Raw genomic sequence first — 20,860 nt, forward strand, 5'->3', positions numbered from 1 at the left:
TTTTTCTGTGTTATTCTGGTCTGGGGGATAAAGGGCTGGGTTTGGAGTTTGAAAGGGTAACTGAGTGACCCTAGAAAAGTCCCTTCACCTCAGTGCACCTTTAGTGAATCTCTAGGACAGGGGTTCTCCACCTGTGTTCCATGGGTAATTTTCAGATGAGAAAAAAATGCCATCTTTATTCTGACTGACATGGTTTTCTAGTGATGGAATCCTAATAAAGCTACCCCCAAATATTCTAAAATCCATATGGGCCCCATTGAACAACAGGCATGCCCTGATTGAACCACTCAGTCTGACTTTAATCACATCATAGGCCCCCAGACTCAATACAGCCACTGCCCCCAGTTCCAATCCACATGTTTGAACAGGTGTCTTTGTACTCAATCACAATCCCATCATCCATTTAGCCCAAGACAGGACCACAATACCTAACTATTCTAGACCAGACAGGACCACAATAGCTAGCCAATCTGAAAGCAGCACTACCCAGATGTTTGACCACCAAACCATAGAAGAGACCCCACAACCACGACCTAATCCCTTAACTTTCTCTGCCTTTTTAATATTCACAATTTCTGGTTGTTCAGCATCATTACACTATAAATTTTCCTGTGTTGTCTAAGTTACTGGTTTCTCTCTAAACGTAGCCTGCTTCTGAGGGGCATCAATACTCAATAAATGCTTTGTGTTTGTCCTTCCTTTTTGAAAATGATGACATCAGCGAAATGATGATATGACTTGCAATTGACCTTGATTTGAGTGAAGGAGGGCTGTGCAAGGTCACCAGCCGCACTTTCTCCTCCAGAGCCATCTGGATCCAGTGACCAGATATTCATAAGGATATGCCTATAAATACCTATAGTTGGATTAGAACTAGTTTGACTGAATTCTTCAAGATAACCCTCACGACACATAATGAAACCCAACACTAGCACTACCCTGCATTTTAATTTAGTTACAACATTATTCTATTTGATAATATATTATTTGGCTTTTAATGGTATAGGAGAAGAGTCAGAGGGAGGGAGTGAATTTGAAATTCAAAACTGAAAAAAAAAGAATCATAAAATAAATTTAGAAAATGATTGATTGGTTGGTTGGTTGGTTGTTGTCCGTCTTCAAAGAGGACCAAAATGACATCACCATGATAAACTGAAATTTCAGTGTGTCAGACTATGGCTATCAGACCAATACAAGGTTGAAATGCTCTACCACAGGTTGGGCACAGATAGTCTGTGTGAATATTTGGGGTGAATATCACAAATTTGTGCACCTTGAGTTTACTTTGTGCTGTCTCAATTCTGCTTTGTAAAGAGCACAGCACCCTTTCTGATGTGGGCATGCCATGCTGAGTGGTCCTGTGCCAGTGTCTCCCATGTTGCACAGTCAAATCCAGAGTTCTTGAAGAGACCTTAAGTGGGTCCTTGTATCATTTCTTCTGGCCATATGTGATCACTTGCCCCACGCGAGTTTTCCATATGGAAATATGCCCTCACATGGGGCAGGCGATCATGAATTTAGTAAGTAAAACATTAAAAAAAAACCAAAACACCACATTATTCTGTGAAAGGCTTGCCCAGACTGTCAGGAGGCCAAGTAATGACACACACAAAAAAAGAACTCACTTAGACAATCCCTGATTCTCAATAGTGAAGGGATTTTGCACAGCAGTAAGGGCAAGGGAACCTCTCTGCATGTTTGTGAAGGGAGGGGGCCAGAGCACCAATCCTGGGCAAGTCCACCTGCTGGAAAGATGCTGAATACAAACCATGTCCCTTGGTTGACCAGCCTAAGGAAGCTCAGAGTCATCTGGAGACCAGATGGAGGAGAGTAGAAGGATATTCACTGACTCGAGTCAGAGGTATTGAGTTTGAGCTTGACCTCTGATCCTCACTGCCTAGATGACCTTAGAGAAATTCTTCAGCCTCATTTTCCTCAGGAGTAAAATGTAAAGCTTGGCCTCCAACTTCCTTCCAGCTCTCTACATCTATGCTCCTATAGGCCCAAGTCATTCCCCAGGCCTCAGTTTCTCCTCTGTAACATGAGGAAATTGAATCAGATAGCCTCTGAGGACCCTTCTGTGAGCCCATGATCTCTCCTCTCCTTCTCTGAAGTATAATAAAACTCAGAATTTCTTCCTACTAGGCCGAGAAGAAAGAAATCAGCTTTCAAACATTTGTAAGCATAACTTGTCCTAGTTCAGCTTCCAATTCAAAGGCTTTTTATCGGCACAGAATGAGTTCACAGGAAACAGACAAAGGATATTGTATGTCCTCTGAAACAGAGGCCAGGGTCTCCACAGTGCATGCTCAGAGATGGACTTACCACTTCTTGGTCTAGTCCTGGCTCTATGCCTGGTTGACTGGAAGAGGCCCACTCACCACATCCATGCTCCCCACAGCAGAAGGGGATGATCAATCACTCTAGGTCGGCCCTTATCAGAGAGAGGAAGGAGGGGGAGCATCCAGGCCTGGGTAGAAAAAACCTCTAGGTTCCTGGAGGTACAAAGGTGAAAGTCAGGTTTCAGGGCAATCTGTGCTGGGAATTGGCAGTGTGACTGATGGCAGGCCAGTTTCTGCAGGACAGCCAGGAGGATGGACTGTCATCTGATTTCCATTTCTTCTTTCCTGGTCTCTTTTACACTGTTCTCAGGATATAACCCCTTCCCCAATCCCCATATTCTGGTCCAATTTGGAAGTTTCCCTCCCCCCCACACACACACACAAAGAGAGAGTCTCCATCTTCTGGAATCAGTAGGTCATGACCTGCCTCCCAGTTCCCCTAGGGACCTAGTTACTCCTTCTCCCTTTAGCCCCCTATTACCTCCAGGGCTTCCCTCTACTAGGTGCCATTCCCCTAATGGCAGCATCTCCTCCCCTTACCCCTCCAATCAGCCACCGCTTCCCCCTTCTCTCACCTCTAACTCGGTTGGTGCTGTTTTAACTTCTCTCTCCCTACTCTTTCTCTTCCAGACCCAGGAGCTACAACTCTGGGGGAACAGGGTGCCTCAGTTTTCTTCTCTGTAATAATGAGCCTATCAAGCTAAATGACCTCTAAGTCCCCTTCCAGCTCTGACTCTATGAACCTAGGGACCCTTTCTTGGATCACTTTACCATAATTCCCAACCCCCTTGTTCCACCTGGTTCAGAAACTTCCCCTCTCCCATACACACACATCCCTCCAGTGTGTTGATCTTGGGGCCTTGGATTCAACTGAGCCAATCATCCTGGTCCAAAGTACTGGAACATCACCCACTGTGTATCATAGAGTGCTGTCTCCTAAAGGACCAGTCAGAAGACTGAAATCCATTGAGCCCTGAGAGCCAACTAGAGGTGTCATGTGGCTCCTGCCCAGATTTTAAGTGGAAAGAGGACCTTGCTCTTCAGAGGCTGTGATGGACATGGTGGGATCCTCCATCTCTTTCCCTGGGACTGTTGATGTGCTTATCCCCCTGCCCCAGGACTGGTTTGTTTTTATTTTTAAGACCTTAGGATGCTCCAGGAGGAGTCACTATGGCCCCTCTAAATATACCCAACTCCCCTCTCCCCCACACCCCAGGAACATGGAACTGAATAAACCTGTGTATCTGTCCATGTCCATCCCTTGGGAAAGGAAGTTTTCCTGAGAGCTGTCCTGCCCATACTCAGATGGCCTGTGTCTGGCTTAAAACTGTCACCCCATTGCCCCAAAATGCTGGAAAACCCTGAAGAGGGAGAGATTTGAGAGAGGCAGAGGGAATTAACTAGAACCCTAAGGGAAGGTGGGGCTGTGGGCAGGGACACTGGAGCTCAGGTCTGAATAACCTGACTCCTGACAGGAGATCCAGCCTTAGTGAGGTTCTAGTGGCCATCCTAGGTAGGCTGGGCAGACCCAGGACAGGTCACCCAATGCCTCCTTCAGAGAGGGCATATTTATTGGAGGAAAAGGTTGATTAGGACCAGTCAAAGAACCCCAACTAGGGAAGGGAATCAAACAGAGGAGGGTGGGTGACCTCCCATACTCCCTGTGGTTGCCCTGTCTCACCTATAAGGAAGGAGAAGGCAGGAGAGACCTGGTTCACAATCCAGGCATGCCCTTCAACTGTGTGACCCAGGAGTGTCACTTGCCCACACCAAATCTCAGTTTCCTTTTCTGTAAAATGGAGATCATGACTCTGGAAGGGGAACAGAAGTCTCAGATTCATGGCTCTGGACTCCCAAAGGTACCTCCTCCCCTGGTTGGTTGTGGTGTTTCCTTCTTGAAGAAAAGCAAAGTGACATAACTATCCTGAGGTCAAAGAACATTGTGTCCACCTGTGCCTGTTCTGACCAATACAAGCTGGAAAGGTTCTACCACTGTTCAGGCACAAATAGTCCATCTGGCCATCTCCTATTTCTAGAGGGAGTTAAAGTCTGCAAAATACTTCCCTCCAAACAGCACTATTTCCCCATTTTGAATGCATCTGTTTGATAATTTGAAAAGACAAACTAGTTCATTTTACAAGTCAAACACTCATGAAATATTTTAAAATATTCTTATATCTGGTACAGGATTTAGGTAAAGAAAGAAACAGCAAGTGGTATATAAAAGCTGAAATTCTTCGAAGTTGCAGGTCAGAAGAACCAAATTTAAGAGACTGTACTAAATTGTGTGAAGTTTTGCTACTGGCAGATATTAGCAGAATTATCTAAGAACCTTCTAGAAGTGATTTGGAACCAGAGAAACAGAGCCCCCTTCAGAACTGCCCTGAGAATGAGACATCTCCCAGAATGTCCAAGGGAAGATATTTGCTGGCACTAGAGAGCTACAGGAGGCATCTGGGATTCAGAATATGCTGATTAAATGGATGATGGAGTAGGTCACTAGGGTACAAGGAAACTTGGTCTTAGTTAATACTGATGATCATTATTGTTTTTCTTTGACCTTCTGTTTCATGGAGTTTGTCTTTATGTTGAACTTTTCTTGATTACTTTGGTGATATATAAATCTCCCTTTTCAGAATGAGTCCATTGTATGCCTTCTAAGTAATTCAATCTGAAAGCTGACTTAGGAAATTCTGATTATATATTTATGAAAACCCTTATGGATTTAATTTAGATATAAGTGATCCAGAGGAGGAGTGAGTTTTTCACTCTATCATAAATCAAAAGAGGACTTTGAGGGGACTGAGAGAATTAAGACAGCAGGGGATTAATTGTGGGAATTGAGTGAATTACACTGACTCCATCTTGAGATTTAATGCTGAAGCTAGCCCAGTTCCATTTCTCTTCAGTTATGGGTCTAGTCCAAATTCTTTCTTGGGAAAAAACTTTTTTTTCAATTGAGGGAATTGGGAGATAACTTTATTGTATTATTTGAACCTAGCCCTGTTTGGTTGGGAAGAGGGACTACTTGTCCCTGCTGAGAACCTGAATTCAGGACCTAAGTTATGCTGACCAGAAATCTGGTCAGATCCAAAGACTGATGCAAGGAGTTTTCCTAAATTCTATATCTTAAGCAACCATGTGTCTCATCTGAAAAGTGACCCTGTACTGATCAATGCATGATTTTTCCACATTCCTTTGGTTGTGTAAAGACATTTGGGGGGAATGGAATACCTCTTTTTGTGAATTCAGGAAACTGAAGGGGAATGAGAAATCAGATTACCTAACATGGTATTGTTTCCATTTAATCAATTGGCCTCATTTCATTAATTGTTTTTCATCTATAAAATTTCTCTCTCCCTGTATTTGAAGTGCAATCCTAAGGTGAGGAAAGGTTAGGATTTGTTGGGCAATTTCCAGGCATTGTTTAATATGTCAGTAAGCTTGGAAGACCAAACCTTTGTCTCCTCAGTCATTTCATCTTTCACCTGTAACAATGAGGAAGGGATTTGGTGCAAGGATGATTATCTGCTTTTTATAAAGGAGGAAACTGAGATTCAGAGTGGAGATATGACTTTCCCATGGGTCACACAGCTAACAGGGCAGGGGGTGGGAGAGTGGAGTGGTGTCAGGACTGTGGGGGAGATGAAGGGACTGGAATCAGGCTCAGGATGTGAGGCTTTTAGGGCTGTTGGGGGCCTTGGCAGGAGGGGAGCTGTGTCTGTTTTGCCCTGCTCACTGCTGGGAGCTCCCTCTACCTGGGAATCACGGTTTCTGTTTCTCCAACTTCTCCAAAGCTTATGGAGTGCTTCTCTTACTCTTGAGATAGATGGTGGAAGAAGAGGTATTTAGTTTGAGTCCCTGAACCTTTCCTACAAGTACAGAGCGACTGTCATACAGGAGAGGATTGAGCCAGGTCCCTGCTCAGCCCTAGAGGCAGAACTAGGAAGTATTGGGGAAAGGTGCAGAGGTCCATTTAATCCAACCATGGGAACTGTCCAGAAGTGGAACTAGTTGACTCCATAGGGAGTGATTTTCCCATTGTTGGAGTCTCCAAAGGGAGCTTAATGACTGTTTGAGGGAGTGCTTCAGAAGATTTCGTTTAAATAGATTTATGAGGTCAGTTACAAGAGCAAATTTGATGATTCTGTAAGGGGGTAGGGACAGTGACCAGATTTCGCATCACACCGTATGCACAGGGAACTTCCAGGTGAGCAAACTCCCCGCCAAATAAAGTCAGCACCTTCTCTGAAATTTAGAGTCTTAGAGCAAAGGTCCTTTGACTAGTTTGTGTCATTGACCCCCTTGGGCAGTCTAGTGGAGCCCTTCTGAGAAAAATGTGGTGTTTTTAATAATAAGAAGAAATAGGACATTTCAGTTCGAGTTCAGTGAAAATAAAGATGCAATTTATTTTTTCCTCTCCAAGTTCATAAACCCCTCACCATCTCTCCATGGACCCCGGGGAGTTCTGTGAACTTCAGGTTAAGGACTTCTATCTTAGAGGGTGACCTCAAGCATTGAGGAGTTAGGTGACTTGGGAGGTGGAATTTGAATCCATCTCTTTTTGACTTTGAGAGAGTGGATCTCTATGGACTATGATGCCCTACTTTTAATTCTATTAAGATTCCAATTTACAGATGAGGAAACTCAGGAGCAGAAAATTGAAGTGACAGAGAGTTGTAGGTCCAGGCCTTCAGCTTCCTCTCATCAGAGGAACAAGAGGCATGAGTGTAAGGGTATGGAAGATGGAGAAAATACCGGAAGATGGAGAAAATACGATTTCTTCTTTTCCATGGAAGGGGGGGGTGCTCATGCTCCCTCCTCTCCTCCCTCAACAATCCCACTTTGGTTCAATAGATTCACAAGACCCCCTAAATCCTGATCTCGTACCTCTGTTTCATTGAGTCTCATAATCAGGGAATGGGTGTATGAATGTCAAAGGGGAGGCTTTGTCAAAGTCTTCTCTGGGCCTGGGTTCCATTCTCTGGCATCATCAGGGGGTTCACTGGGGTCCCTGTCACTCCCTTCCCTGAGCTGGCTTAGCAGGGCTTTCTGAGAAATCTCAGTCTACCTTCCTCTGGCCTCATAAAAGAACTTTGGAATTGATTGTGTGACATGGGAGACACTGGCCCAGGACTGCTTAGCATAGCGTGCCCGCATCAGAAAAGGTGCTGTGCTCTATGAGCAAAGCAGAATTGAAACAGCTCAAAGGAAACAAAATGTTCACATGGACTATCTGTGCCCAGTCTGCGGTAGAGCATTCCAAGCTCGTATTGGTCTGATCAGCCAGAGTTGGATACACTGAAACTTGACTTATCGTAGTGATGTCAATTTGCTCCTCTTCGAGAACGAAGGACAACAACCAACCAACATACTTTTTGATTGCATGGCAGAAAACCAAAAGCTCAGCTTCTGGCACATTGCTAGCCTTTCTCTCCTTTTAATTTGAGGATTGGGGACATCAAAGGGGCTCAATGGGGCTGGAAGCAACCACAGACCCCGCGGAGATGTCCAAAGACATTGAAGGGATCCATTGATTCCTCATAGCAAAGGGATACCAAACTGATTCAGTTCCCTCCTCCTGCCCACGTCTTTCTTCAATGAACCACCTGAAACTCAGTAAACCACCCTCTTACATAAGCTGCTCTCTAGTAACCTAGGTAAGTTACCCTGAGTCTCATTTTCCCTGTTAATAAAACATGGATATTTAACCGTGTTATATGGTGGAAAGAGTATTGGACTGGGGGTTGTGGGGGAGAGGCGGGATAAGACGACCTGGGAACAACGCCTGGCTCAGCTCCTCGCTGCCCAAGTTACCTCAGGAGCTCAATTTCCCTACTGGTTAAGAAATCAGAGGAGTTCTTAGGTCTCTCCACGCTACGACATCCTTTGATTCGGATTTCCTCCTTCAGATGGACCCTTTGGAGACCAGGGGGCTGACTTTCATCCAGACCAATCTCTCCACCTAACCTTCTGAGAATGTCATATTCATGTTCATTCTAAAAGTAGTTTTCAATTGAATCCCCCAATCAATCTACTACTCTCCCCAACCCCACCCTCAAAGGAGAGTTTTGGGGGTTTGGATGTTGGGGAAAAGGCTAGACAAGGACGGAGCTTGACGTGGAGGAGGTGTGACTCAAGGGTTTTGCTTTCCAGGATTGGCTGTCCCTCGAAGAAAGACATCAAAAATTCGGCCTGTCCAGCCCCTGGGATACCTCCCCCTTTCCTTATCTGCTCTGTAAGGACAAGAAGTGTAAGCGGGGAGGGCTGGGATGAGGTTGAGGGTGGGGACTCAAGAGAAGACGAGACACCCACAGTCTATTTGAACTGCCCGCCACCTCCCGGAGTTACTATCGCCGGGTTGGAGCTGGACGCTATCCTTCTGGTACCCAGAGCAGCCGGCAGAATCACAGGAGCATTTCTAACCTTCCGTCATGGCCAAGGTATTGGCAGGGGAATCTTGTCCAGGGAATGGACTGAGGGTCTAAGAGTTGGGGATTCCCTGGGGTTGAGGCTTGGAAAAAATCGAGGAGACTCGGGAAGGGGGTGTTGGGAGGAGGCGGGGACGCTGCAACCTCGTTATTTCTAAGGGCTGGGGCTTCTTTCTCTTCTTCTCTAACCCCCAACCCTGACCTCCCTTCTCAGCCCTTGGACTGACTGGCTTCCCCTACTATGTCCACCCCTTGCACCTTGTCTTGGAAAGGCTGCTAAATCCAGAGAGAACCTGGGAATGGAAGAGTAAGGGGGAAATGGGATTTGACGGGGACGGTGTCCCCTGGTTCTGAGGGGCAACATTGCTGTGAGAGTGGGGAAATGATGTGAGAGAATACTCTTCCTCCAGTGGAGAGTGAAGAAGAAGAGGCAGAGGTGGAGGTGTGGGGTGGGTAGAACTGAATCTTCTGCCAGAAGATCAGACTTTCCCAAATGAATGACTGTTTTAGAGAGTTAACTCCAGCCCAGCCGGTTGGTACAGAAAGAGTTCAGGCTGAGGAGGCTCCATTGGAAAGGCGGGAGGAAGGAGATGGCAGATCAGGGGGGCCATAGGAGCACATGATTCCTCAGGTCTTTCCTAATTCTGGTCCCCTGGGTTTTAAAAATAATGTCCAAATGATCTCAAAGATACACTATTTCCCTCTACTCTGGGAAACCAGTGAAGACTCCCTTCACCCTGCCCCCCAATTACTTCTCCATTGATTTAGAATGGGAAGGGACCCCACATCTCTGCTTCCCTGGTTCCCTTACCCTTCTCCTAAAGGGGTGGGACCCAAAAGAAGTTAACTTTCTTGACCTTAGAGTTTGTCAAGGTAACCCTTGATTCTCTATTCATTCCAAACCTCCCTCTCCCTTGCCAACTCCCTTTATCCTGGGCATGGCTGGCCTCTTCCCTAGATTAGGATCAAGACTTGGCCCTAGGCTACGGGGAAAGCTCTTTCTGAAAATATTTCTGGGGAGGAATTCCTTCCCTACTTAGTGAGCAGATAATAGCTCTGGGAGGATGAGGGCAAGAGAAGAACAATGGCTGGGGAGCCTTGCCCAGCTACCAGAGAGCTTCAGTCTATCTCCTACATATGGGGTAGCACCACTGTTCTCCCTTCCCCCTTTATCTTTGCTGAAGTGCCAGGACACATAGAATTCAAACCTAAGTTGGCACTGGGGCAAACATTGGGTTGTAGAGAGCATGGGCCTGGGACACAGGAAAAACTTAGATTCTGTTGCTCACTTGTGTGACTTGAGAAAGGTCACTTCTTGCTTCTTTGAGCCTCAGTTTCCTGATCTGTAAAATGAGTAGACTAGATCAATCATCTAGGCTAGTTCCTCATTTTACAGATTGGGAAACTGAGGCCCAGAGACATGAAGGGGCTTCCCCAAGGTCACAGAGCTGGGACTGACTCCCACTTCAGCACTAACTAGCCTGGGGAGTCTGCTTTCCTAAAACCTTCCTGAAGTATGGCCCCTTCCCAGTTGGAAACTCAGTCTCCTCAGGTCTTAGGCAGCCCTTACCTTGCTGTGCTTGGTGTTTTAAGGAAATGCTTATCACTGGCTTGGATCTCCAACCTAGTGGCTCCATAAAAATAGTGGGAGATATTACATCTGATGCCAAACAGTAAATGGAGATGAGAAGGATGGAACAAACTTTAGCCATGGTTGAGAACTGAATCCTTTACAACTTGTTTGCACATGACCCCTGATCAAAAGCACCAAGCTGGTTTGGCCTTATCCTTAGATGGCAGAGCTCAGACCCAACATCAGGAAAATCTTCCAGTACACGTTTCCCAGTAGCTAGAATGGGCAGTTTGGATAAGTAGTGAGTTCCCTGTCTCTGGGGTAGTAAAATATGTACCATGGTCACTTGTGAGACTGGGTGGAGATAAGAGGGGTACAACAGAAGAGAAGCCATGGTGCTTCAGGGTAGGACTGGGTGAGAGCCCCTTTGGGGTCTTCTAGTTCAGGCATTCTCTGAGTGGTGGGTATCCAAGACTCTGAGACTCATGGCAATGATGGGGATCTGTTCTCCATTTCCAGCTTTAGAATTGAACTGGGCAAGGACTTAGCTAATGTTGCCCTGAACTTCAACCCATGCTTCAAACATGTGAAGGATAGCAAAATCATCGCCTGCAACTCCAGGATTGATTACATCTGGGGCAATGAAATGAGAGTGAAAAAGTTTCCCTTTGTGCCAGGGAGCAGGGGAGAGGTAAGAGCCCAGAATCAGAGCATGGAATGTTCCACCTGACAAGAACCCAAGAGATGATCTCATCCAGCCCTTCTACTTCACAGAAGAGTCCTAGAAGCAAACTCTGATGGGAAGATCAAAAGCTTGAAGAGAAAGGGATTAGTGGGTTTCCAAAGGTCAATGGAAAGAAAGGCAGCACTCCTTGAGCTGGGGAGAGTTTGGGGAGAAAAGGAGGGAGCTGTGAAGGGCTGGGGTCCCAACAGGATAAGAGAAGATTCTGGGCTATCCCAGGACATATACTAGAACCCTAGATGTAGAGCTGGAAAGAACCATAGGGGCCATTTGGTCTGACCCTCTCATTTTACAGAGAAGGAAACTGAGGCTCAGAATCAAGAAATGATTTGCCCAAGGTCACACAGTGTCTTGATATGCATTTCGAACCCAGTTTTTCTGGTCTCCAAACCCAGGGTTCTGTTTTCATCTCTTTCTGCCCTCTCCCCACTCAGATTTAGATAACTTTTAAAAGGAAACACTTAAAAGTGAAGCTGCCTGGAGGCTCTGAGTTCACTTTCCCTAATCATCTTAACTGGCAAACAATCAATTTCTAGGAAATTACTCAAGACTTCAAGTTTAGAATGTTACCCTTCAACTGACCCCTTCAATCAAGATGACCTCAGACCTCTTCTTGATCCTTGGGTTTCTCTTAAGACTAATAAAAGTGCTGATGATGATAACAGCTGACATTGTTACTCTGCTCTGGAAGACAGAGGGCTGTGTCTGGAGTTGGGAAGGATGGCTGAGTGACACTGGGCAAGTCCCTTCACTTCCATCATCCTATCAAAGGATGAAAGTCATTAAGACTTTCAAGGACAGGGATTCTCCAACTAGGATAGATTTACAATAGCCAAAAATGACATCTTTATCATCACTAACTTCAGCTTTTCTTATTATACCTCCCTGGTTATTTTAATATTTCAAAACATTATTGCAATTTATACCATATTATTTGCCTTCTCAATGGGTAAGGGAAGGTGAGAGCGAAAGACAGCATTTAAAACTCAAAATTTCTAAAAATGAATAGTAAAACCAATTTTGAAAAAATAAGACCTTGATGAAATTAAAAACAGCACTAAGAGCGCATTGTTCTGAGAAGGGGACCCTGGTGCCCACCGGGCTGTCATACACACATAATCCAAAAAAGTAGACAAACCCTGAATAAGGGAAGTTAGAGTGAAGAGGAAAAAGAAAGGAAATATCGTGAAAGGGCACTGTTCAGCTTTCTATGCGGTAGGTTTGGCCACAGAGTTTTACTTGATTGCGTTAACTGTATGGATATGACTGCTTAAAGCATAACCTTCTTCACTTTCTACTAATTCAAATGTGACCTCTGCACAATCCCTTCTCCCATCTGACTAGAATATAGCCCCCACAAAAGAAAACAGGCTAAGGGCAGGGTCCTCAACTTTCTGTGTCCTAGGCATGGAATAATGATGGAACACAAATCTCATATGCCTTCTCCCATCTGTTCTGCACTATTCTCTGTTGGTCTTGGAAAGAGCACTGAACTAGATATAGGAAGACCTTCATTCTAGTATGGATTCTGCCAGTAATGAGTTGTTACATTCCACAAGTCACATATCCCTCTGCCTCACTTTCTTCCTCTATATAAATAGAGAGAAGATCTACCCTCCATATCTCAGTATTATTTTGAGGATCAAATGAGACCATGTATGTCAAAGACCTCAGAGGACAGACCTGGAGCAATGGGGAGAAACTGCCAAAAAGTAAATTCATGGTGGTATCAGAAAAAAACTATTTAACAATTTGAACTGTTCCTTCTCCTTAAAAACTTTCAAGGAAAACCTAATGACCCTTGTTGATATGTTACAGTGTAAATTCCTTTTGTGTATGGTTTGAATTAGATGCCCAAGGTCATCCCTTCCCATTCTAATTCTGTGATTCCATGAAATATTGTGTAGTACTTGTGAAAGCATTTTTGAAAAGTATTATGTAGATGAAACAAATGAGTAGTTTACCAGCCAGAAAAAGGAGGAGAAAGCACTTAGAAGGCAGGAAAATCCCTGATTAGCCATGGGGAAAGGATTTTCCACAATAGTAACTGCAGGAGAACCTCTGATTATTAGAACCTCTGTATATTAGAGCACAGACTATGGGCAAGCTCACCTGCTGGAAAGATGCTGAATACAAACCAGGGAAGTACAGTGTCCCTTTGACAACCAGCCCAAGAAGTTCAGAGACATCTGAGACCAGATGGGAGGAGCGTGGAAAGACATTCACAGGTTCTTCTCTAGGTAACCAGCTCTAAAGATTGCCCTCACCCTGCCCCCCAATTACTTCTCCATTGATTTAGAAGAAGAAGGGACCACATATCTGTGCCACCCTGGTTCCCTTAACCTTCTCCAAAGAGAAAGGCAGGGAAAGCTAAGTTCCTCTAATGTATATACCAAGGTCATTTTGATTTCCCTGGCAGTCTGTGCTGGGAATTAGCTGTGTGGCTGAGGGCAGGCCTTAGTACCTCTCTAAGCCTGGTTTCTTGAGTCAGATAATAGCTGTAAGTCATTAAATTCACTCAGTGCACATTGACTCACCCTCCCTGAGCAGAGTCCCGCCCTGGGACAGAGACAGAGAGGGCCTGGAGGGGCCTCCCTACTAAGTGAACAGCATGGCAGACGATAGCAGAGCTGGAGACTGAGGCTACCTGACCAGCTACAGGGCACGCAAGAGGCTGAGCTGTCATCTGATTTCCATTTCTTCTCCCCTGGCCTCTTTTACTCTGCTCTCAGGAGATGACCCTTTCGCCAGCCCCCATACTCTGGTGCAGTTTGGATATTTCCTTCTCCACACACACACACATACACACACACTGATTCTCCATCTTCTGGGATCAGTAGGTCAGCACCTGCCTCCCAGCTCCTCAAAGGACCTAGTAATCTCTTCTCCCTTTAGCTTGGGCTAGGTGTCCTCTCCCACCATTACCTCTTGCTTCCCTCGACTGGTGCCATTTTCCTAATGACAGCATCCCCTACGATGTCTCCCCTCCTTTTATCTCAGCTCTGATTTGGTCAATGCTGCTTTAACTCCTCTTCTTTCTCCCCACTTTCTCTCTTCTAGACCCAGGAGTTATGACTTTGGGGGCAAGGAATGGTACCTGAACCTTGCCTACAAGATACAGAGAAGCTGTCCTACAGCAGAGGATTAAGCCTGGTCCTGCTCAGCCCCAGAGGCAGAACCTGGAGGAATTGGGGAAAGGTGCAGAGGGACGTATCCATTCAATCCAATCACGGGCGCTGTCCAGAAGTGGAACCAGTTGATACCATAGGGAATTCAAAGAGAAACTAACGACCATTTGGGGGCAGGAATGTTTCAGAGGAAGATTTTATTTCAGTAGATATATGAGGTCCCTGCCAAGTTGAGATTTGCTGATCCGTTAGTGGCTAGGGACAGGTTTAGCTTCTCACTGCCCAAGTGATGCCAGGGTCTCAGTTTCCTCATTAATTAAGAAACCAAATGGTTTCTTGGGTCCCTCCATGCTACGATATTCTCCGATTAGGATTTCTCCCTTCAAATGGCCTTTTTGGAGGCCAGGGGGCAGACTGTCATCCAGACAAGAGTACAGTCTTCCCTCCTCCTTGCCCCGGCCCCTTCCTGAGAATATCAGTTTCTTACTCATTCTAAAAGTAATTCTTCATTGGATGTCCGAATCCCGCAAAGTAGAGTTCATGGGTGGATGTTGGGGGAAAGGCTAGAGAAGGATGGGGATGTGACCAAAGGGTTGTTTCCTCCTTGACTGGTTGCATCTGCAAGAAAGACTTCAAAAGTTCCCGGGGCCCCGACCCTGAGATACGTCCCCTCCCCTCTCTCGTGTTTCCCAGTCGAGTAGTTCTCGACTGGGGAAACGCACCCGAGAGGCGGGCTGGAGTGGGGTTGGAGGTGAGGACCCAGCGTAAACCAGGACACTGAGCATCTATTTGAAGGTTTTGACCCCTCCCTGAGTGACCATCACTGGGTTGGTGCTAGATGTTAACCTTCGGGGACCCAGCGCAACCAAGAGAATTGTTGGCGCATTTCTGCCCCTCCATTACATCCCATGTGAGTGTGCCAGGGTGTAGGTTGCGAGTGTCCTCGGACAGGGTGTAGGGTGAGGGTCCAAGGGCGGGGGATCCTATGGGGTTGGTGCTTGGAGAGGATCCCGGAGACTCGAGAAGACTGCATTCTCGAGCGCGCGGGAATGCTCTACCCTTGCTCTCCATGTGGGGTGGGGACTCCTTTCTCTTCTCTTACCCCTCACCCTGATCTCCCCAGCCCTTGGAAGGGCTGCCCTTCAATCCCCAGGCCCATTGCACCTTGTTTTTGACAAGCTGCTTAGTCCAGACAGATCCTGGGGAAGTGGAACTTGGCATAGGTTAGAGTTAGGGTGTCCCTAGGCTGGAAGGGGCTACATCTGCTTGGCTGGGGGGGGGGGGGGAGGGGGAGTTAGGCAAGATGTGGGGAATCTCTTTCCTTGAGGTGAGAAGGAAGGGAAATGGACAAGGTGGGCAGAGCTGAATCTTGGGCCAGAGGCTCAGATTTTCCAGAATGAATGACTGTCTTATGAAGTCAACTCCAAGCCAGCCTGATAGAACAGAATGGCAGGAGTGGTGTAGCAGGGGGCAAGTTGTTCCCCAGGTCCTTCCAAATTTTAGTCCTGTCCCCTTTAAAAATAAGACCAAATTAACCTTACAAATACACATCTTGCCTCTTCCCTAGAAAACCAGCTCATAAAATTCCCCTCCCCTCCCACAACTCCAGATTCCTGTCCATTGATTTAGAACTGCCCTGATTATCTTACCCTTCTAGGGAAGAAGTGGAGTTGGGAGACAGGAGAGGCTTAGTTCTTTGACCTTAATGTTTCTGCCAGTCACCCTTGATTCCCCATTCTTCCTGAACATCCTCCTCCCTTGCCAACTCCCTTCTCCTGGCCAAGGCTGGCTCCTGCCCTAGACTTGGACCAAGACTCTGGAGAATGGCAGAAACTCTTCCTGAAAACATTTCTGGGGAGGAATTCCTTCTCTGCTAAGTGAGATGGGGGCAACTCTGACAAAATAGGAGAAGGGCAAGTCAATGGCTGGGGAGTATGGGGAAGGCAAGGTAAGGCTTACCTAGCTACCAGAGAGTTTCCCCATTGAGCTATAATCTATTTCCTACCCTTGGGGTAGCACCACAATCCTCCCTTCTCCCTTCATCCTTGCCTAAGTGCCAGGATACATGTGATGCCAGTCCAAGATGGTCCTGTAGTGGTCAGTGGGACAGAGAACATGGGCCTGGGACTCAGGAAAAACTTGGGATTCTGTTTCTCGCTTGTGTGACCTGGGACAGGTCACTTCTTGCTTTTTTGAGCCTCAGTTTCCTGATATGTAAAATGAGGAGAGGACTGGATTAATCATCTAGGACAATTCTTCATTTAATAGATGAGGTCCAGAGACATAAAGGGACTTCCCCAAGGTCACAGATCTGGGACTGACTCCCTCTACAGCACTAACTAGTCTGGAGGAGAGTCTGCTTCCCTAAAACCTTCCTGGAGGGTGGCCCCTCCCCAAATGGAAGTTCTGGGTCCCCTTATCTCCTAGCCAATCCTAAACCTGCTGTACTTGGTCTCTCTAGAGAGTGATTTTCAAAGATTTGAACCTCTAAGTGGCTGTGTGCACAAGAGTAGTGGGAGATATTGCCCCTGATGTCAAACAGTAAGTAGGACATGGGATGGATGAATCACAATATAACCCTGGGTGAGATCTGAATCCTTTACACGACTGCTTGCATTGACTCTTGATTAGAAGCACACAGCCAGTTTTGCCTCAGCCCCAGATGGCAGGGCCTGGGCTCAGCATCAGGAAAATCTTCCCAACAGAAGCTTTCCAGGAGCTGGAAGGGACAGTTTGGATAGGAAGTGAGCTCCCTGTCTCTAGAGGTGGTAAAGTATATAGAAATGTCACTTTTGTAACAAGGTCAGGGTAGGAGAAGACTGCAGAAGGGATGCCATAGTGCTTCAGGTCAGGGTTGAGTGACAGCCCCTTTGAGGTCTAGTTCAGGGATCCTCTAAGGGCAGGGCTGGGAAGGGGGGGGGCAGGAGCCAGTCAAGACTTTGAACTCCCCATGTGTCCTCAATTCCCAACTTTAATGTGAGCCTGGGCCAAAATGATCTTACCCTTGCCTTGCATTTCAACCTACACTTCCTTGCCTATGGTGATAAAAAGTCATAGTCTACAAGTGCTGTGAGGATGGCTATTGGAGCGCAGAACAGAGAGAGACCCACTTCCCCTTTGTGCCAAGAAGCAGGACAGAGGTAAGACCCCAGAGTCAGAACTGGGGAGTTTCCACATGGGAAGGACCCAAGAGATGATCTCATCCAGCCCTTCTACTTGACAGCAGAGTCCTGGAAGAAAACTGATGGGGAAACGATGGAGAAAGGAGACAGTGGGTTTCCAAAGGTCAGTGGCAAGAAGCCCAGCATGCCTTGAGAAAAACCAACATCTGTATTGTCACTAGTTTCTGGTTTTCCTAGCATTTCTTCGTGTGTGTGTGTATGTGTTTCAAAACATTATTCTAATTGATATCACATGGCTTATCATTTCCATTGGGAAGGGAGGGGTGAGAGGAAGGAAGAGAATTTGGAACTCAGAATTTTTTAAAATGATGTTAAAAACAAATTTTAAAAAAACCTTTACAAAATGAAAAAAAAAATAACACCACATTATTCTGAGAAGGGCTTTCCCAGATTGTCAGGAGCCCAGGCCATAACACAACAAAAGGTGAAGAGTTCTTCGAAGTGCTAGACAATCCTTGATTAGCAATGGTGAAGGGATTTCCCACAGTAGTAAGTGTGTATTATTGAAGGGAGGGGGCCAGAGCCCACCTGCTGGAAAGAGGCTGAATACAAACCAGAGAAGCACTGTGTTCTTTTGAGAACCAACCCAAGGAAGCTCAGAGATACCTGGAAGCCAGATGAGAGAAGAGTGGAAAGTCATTCACTGGCTCTAAAGTCAGAGATATTGAGTTTGAGTTTGACCTCTGATCCCCACTGCCGAGACGACCTTGGAGAAGTCCCTGGGCCTCAGTTTCCTCAGGGGTAAAATGAAGAGCTTGGCCTCCAAGGTGCTTCCAGCTCTCTGTAATTATGTTCCTATAGGTCCAAATCATTCCCCCATTCTCAGGTTCCTCCTCTGCAACATGAGGCAGTTAGACCAGACATCTTCTGAGGTCCCTTCTGTGAGCCCTTAGTCTCTCTTCTCCTCCTCTAAGTATAATAAATTCCTTGAGTGTCTCATACATTCATGTGTCTTCCACCCCCAACTCTCAGCACCATACTCTTTACACACTTGAACCCTTTAAAAGCACTAGATCCTAGAGTTAGGACTGGAAAAGGCCTTACACATCAGTCTATACCCTTCATTTTACTACTGAGGAAACTGAACCCCTAGGAGGGAGGTGAGTCACCCATCTAGTAAGTGCCTGAAGTGGGATTGAACCCAGACTTTTCTGACTACGAGCCCAACACTCTATCCACCTGAATCAGAAAAGCTGGTTCTGAATCCTAGCTCCCAAACATTGTAGTTGTGTAACCACAAACCATTCACTCCGCCTTTCTGAATTTCAATTTCCTCATCCATCAAATGAGGGAAGTGGTATTTCCTAGCCACCTACCAAATTAAGGTTGTTATGAGGAAAGTGGTATAGAAACACTAGACAAATAGGAGCTCTTACTATTGGGAGTCAGAAGAGCTACATTCAAATCCTAGCTTTGTCATTTACTGCCAGTAGAGATTCCACCCAATGCAGAAATGCTCTCTATAATCCCAATGACAAACCATTGCTTGCACACCATGAATGATGAAGGTGTCAATCAGTTCCAGTCAAAGGGCCGCACTTGAGAACCTAGAGGGTTCCCCACTCCTGGAAGACAATACAGTAATTATAAATGACAATCAGACATATAAGTTTCTTGCTTATTTGCCCTGGGGGAAATAAGATGAAGGACAAAGAGTTTGGAAGGATCTTGGAATTAGTTCAGGTATTCTGCCCCAGATAAAGAAGACCTTCCCATTAAAGTACAAGGTTCTTCACTCAGGCCCTTAGTTGGAATCCTGACTCAGAGGTGACCAGGATGAAGAGAAAACTAAAAGTAAGTATTCTCAGAGATGAAGTAGCTTTTTCTCTGTCTCCTGACTTCCCTGGTTTCTTTCAAGTTCCATAGAAAACGTCATGTTTTACAGGAAGTCTTTCTTGATCCGTTTTCATTCTTTCGGTTTTTATTTCCTGTTTATTCTACAGATAATTTATTTGTGTATTGTCTCCATCTATTAGATTGTGAATTTTTTGAAGGAAAGTGAAGGGAAAAGGGAAAGATATACCCAAATGAATGCAGAATTCCAGGGAATAGCAAGGAAAAATAAGAAAGTATTCTTAAATAAACAATGCTAAGAATTATTGTATCAAGAACCAAGAGTGTTGTATCAAATCAAAGAAGGTGATGTCATGACTTGTAAATGAATTGTATTTAAGTGAGAGAGGGCTGTGCAAGGTCATCAGCCTCACTCCCCACTCTGGAGCCATCTGGGTCCAGTGGCAAGATATAGATCAGGAAGATGCAAAGAAACAGAAGAAAATAATAGAATGGGAAAGACAACACATATCTTTTTTAAAAAAATTAGAGATATTGAAGGAACATTTCATGCAAGATAAAAGACAAAAATGATAAAGACTCAATAGAAGTAGAAGAGATTGAGAAGAGGAAGTAAGAATACACAAAGGGATGATAAAAGAAAGATCTTGACATCACTGAGAACCCTGAGCCAGACATCCTAGAAATGAAGTCAAGTGAGCACTAAGAAGCATTGTAAACAATAAAGCTAGTGGAGGTGATGGTATTCCAGCTGAATTATTTAAAACCCTAAAAGATGATGCTGTTAAAGTGCTGCACTTGGTATGCCAGCAAATTTGGAAAACTCAACAGTGGCCACTGGATTGGAAAAGATCAGTTGATATCCAAATCCTAAAGAAAGGCAATGTCAAGGAATGTTTAATGTATTGAAAAATTGTGCTCATTCCACAAGTCAGGAAGGTTATGCTTAAGATTCTTTAAGCTAGGCTTCAGCAATATGTGAGCCATGAATGTGCAGAAGTGCAGGATAGTTTTCAGAGGCAGAGGAACTAGTGATCAAATTGCCAACATTCACTGAATTACGAAGAAGAGCAAGGGAGTTGTAGGAAAACATCTACTTTTCTCAGACCTAATAGTTCAATATTAGTTTAATAGTTATATATTTAAATATAAGGTTAGATTTATATGGTTGTTGCCGGTTGTCTTTCTTCTAGAAGAGGACCATGACATCAGGGAGGTGACACCATGACATGCAAGTGAATTGGAGTTAAGTGAGGGGGGCTATACAAAATCATTAGCCTCACTTTCTCCTCAGGAGTCATCTGGGTGAAGTGGCCAGATGTGGATCAAGACAACTGGATATGGTCCAGGAGGCATTGGGGAACTTTGGCCTTTTCAAGCCAAATACAGCCCTGTATTTAACAGGACTCAGTTTGTCTGAGAAAACACCCATTGAGTGATTAACGCTTAAATTTTAAAATGAGGCAAAGAATGGTCTTTTTTTAAACAAAAAAATCGATTTGGAAAGGGAAGACTCTCAGTATAACATATCTTTGTGATATCAGGATAATGCATACCCTCAAAGGAGGGAAGATGATAAAGGTGAGACCTGCTAAAGACCTGAGCTTGAAAAGGTCAAAGTCCCCCACTGCATCCAGGGCCATCTTCAGTTTTCCTGATCCATATCAG

General features: G+C 45.3%; 1 long non-coding RNA gene across 3 annotated transcripts; it reads left to right on the top strand.

The window, feature by feature from the left end:
• Window positions 1–8,486: 8,486 nt before the first annotated feature.
• LOC140534700 (uncharacterized) lies at window positions 8,487–19,159 on the top strand. Of its 3 annotated transcripts, XR_011977438.1 has the most exons (5): window positions 8,500–8,785; window positions 10,866–11,037; window positions 14,149–14,298; window positions 14,842–15,126; window positions 16,678–19,159. It is a non-coding gene; the product is annotated as an uncharacterized lncRNA (long non-coding RNA). The 3 variants fall into 3 exon arrangements; XR_011977437.1 differs by having other exon boundaries at window positions 8,487–8,785; window positions 14,149–15,126; XR_011977436.1 differs by lacking the exons at window positions 14,149–14,298; window positions 14,842–15,126; window positions 16,678–19,159 and adding an exon at window positions 11,625–11,757 and having other exon boundaries at window positions 8,572–8,785.
• Window positions 19,160–20,860: the final 1,701 nt, after the last annotated feature.

The sequence above is a fragment of the Notamacropus eugenii genome, chromosome 3 (assembly GCF_028372415.1).
Source record: "Notamacropus eugenii isolate mMacEug1 chromosome 3, mMacEug1.pri_v2, whole genome shotgun sequence".
Taxonomy (NCBI): domain Eukaryota; kingdom Metazoa; phylum Chordata; class Mammalia; order Diprotodontia; family Macropodidae; genus Notamacropus; species Notamacropus eugenii.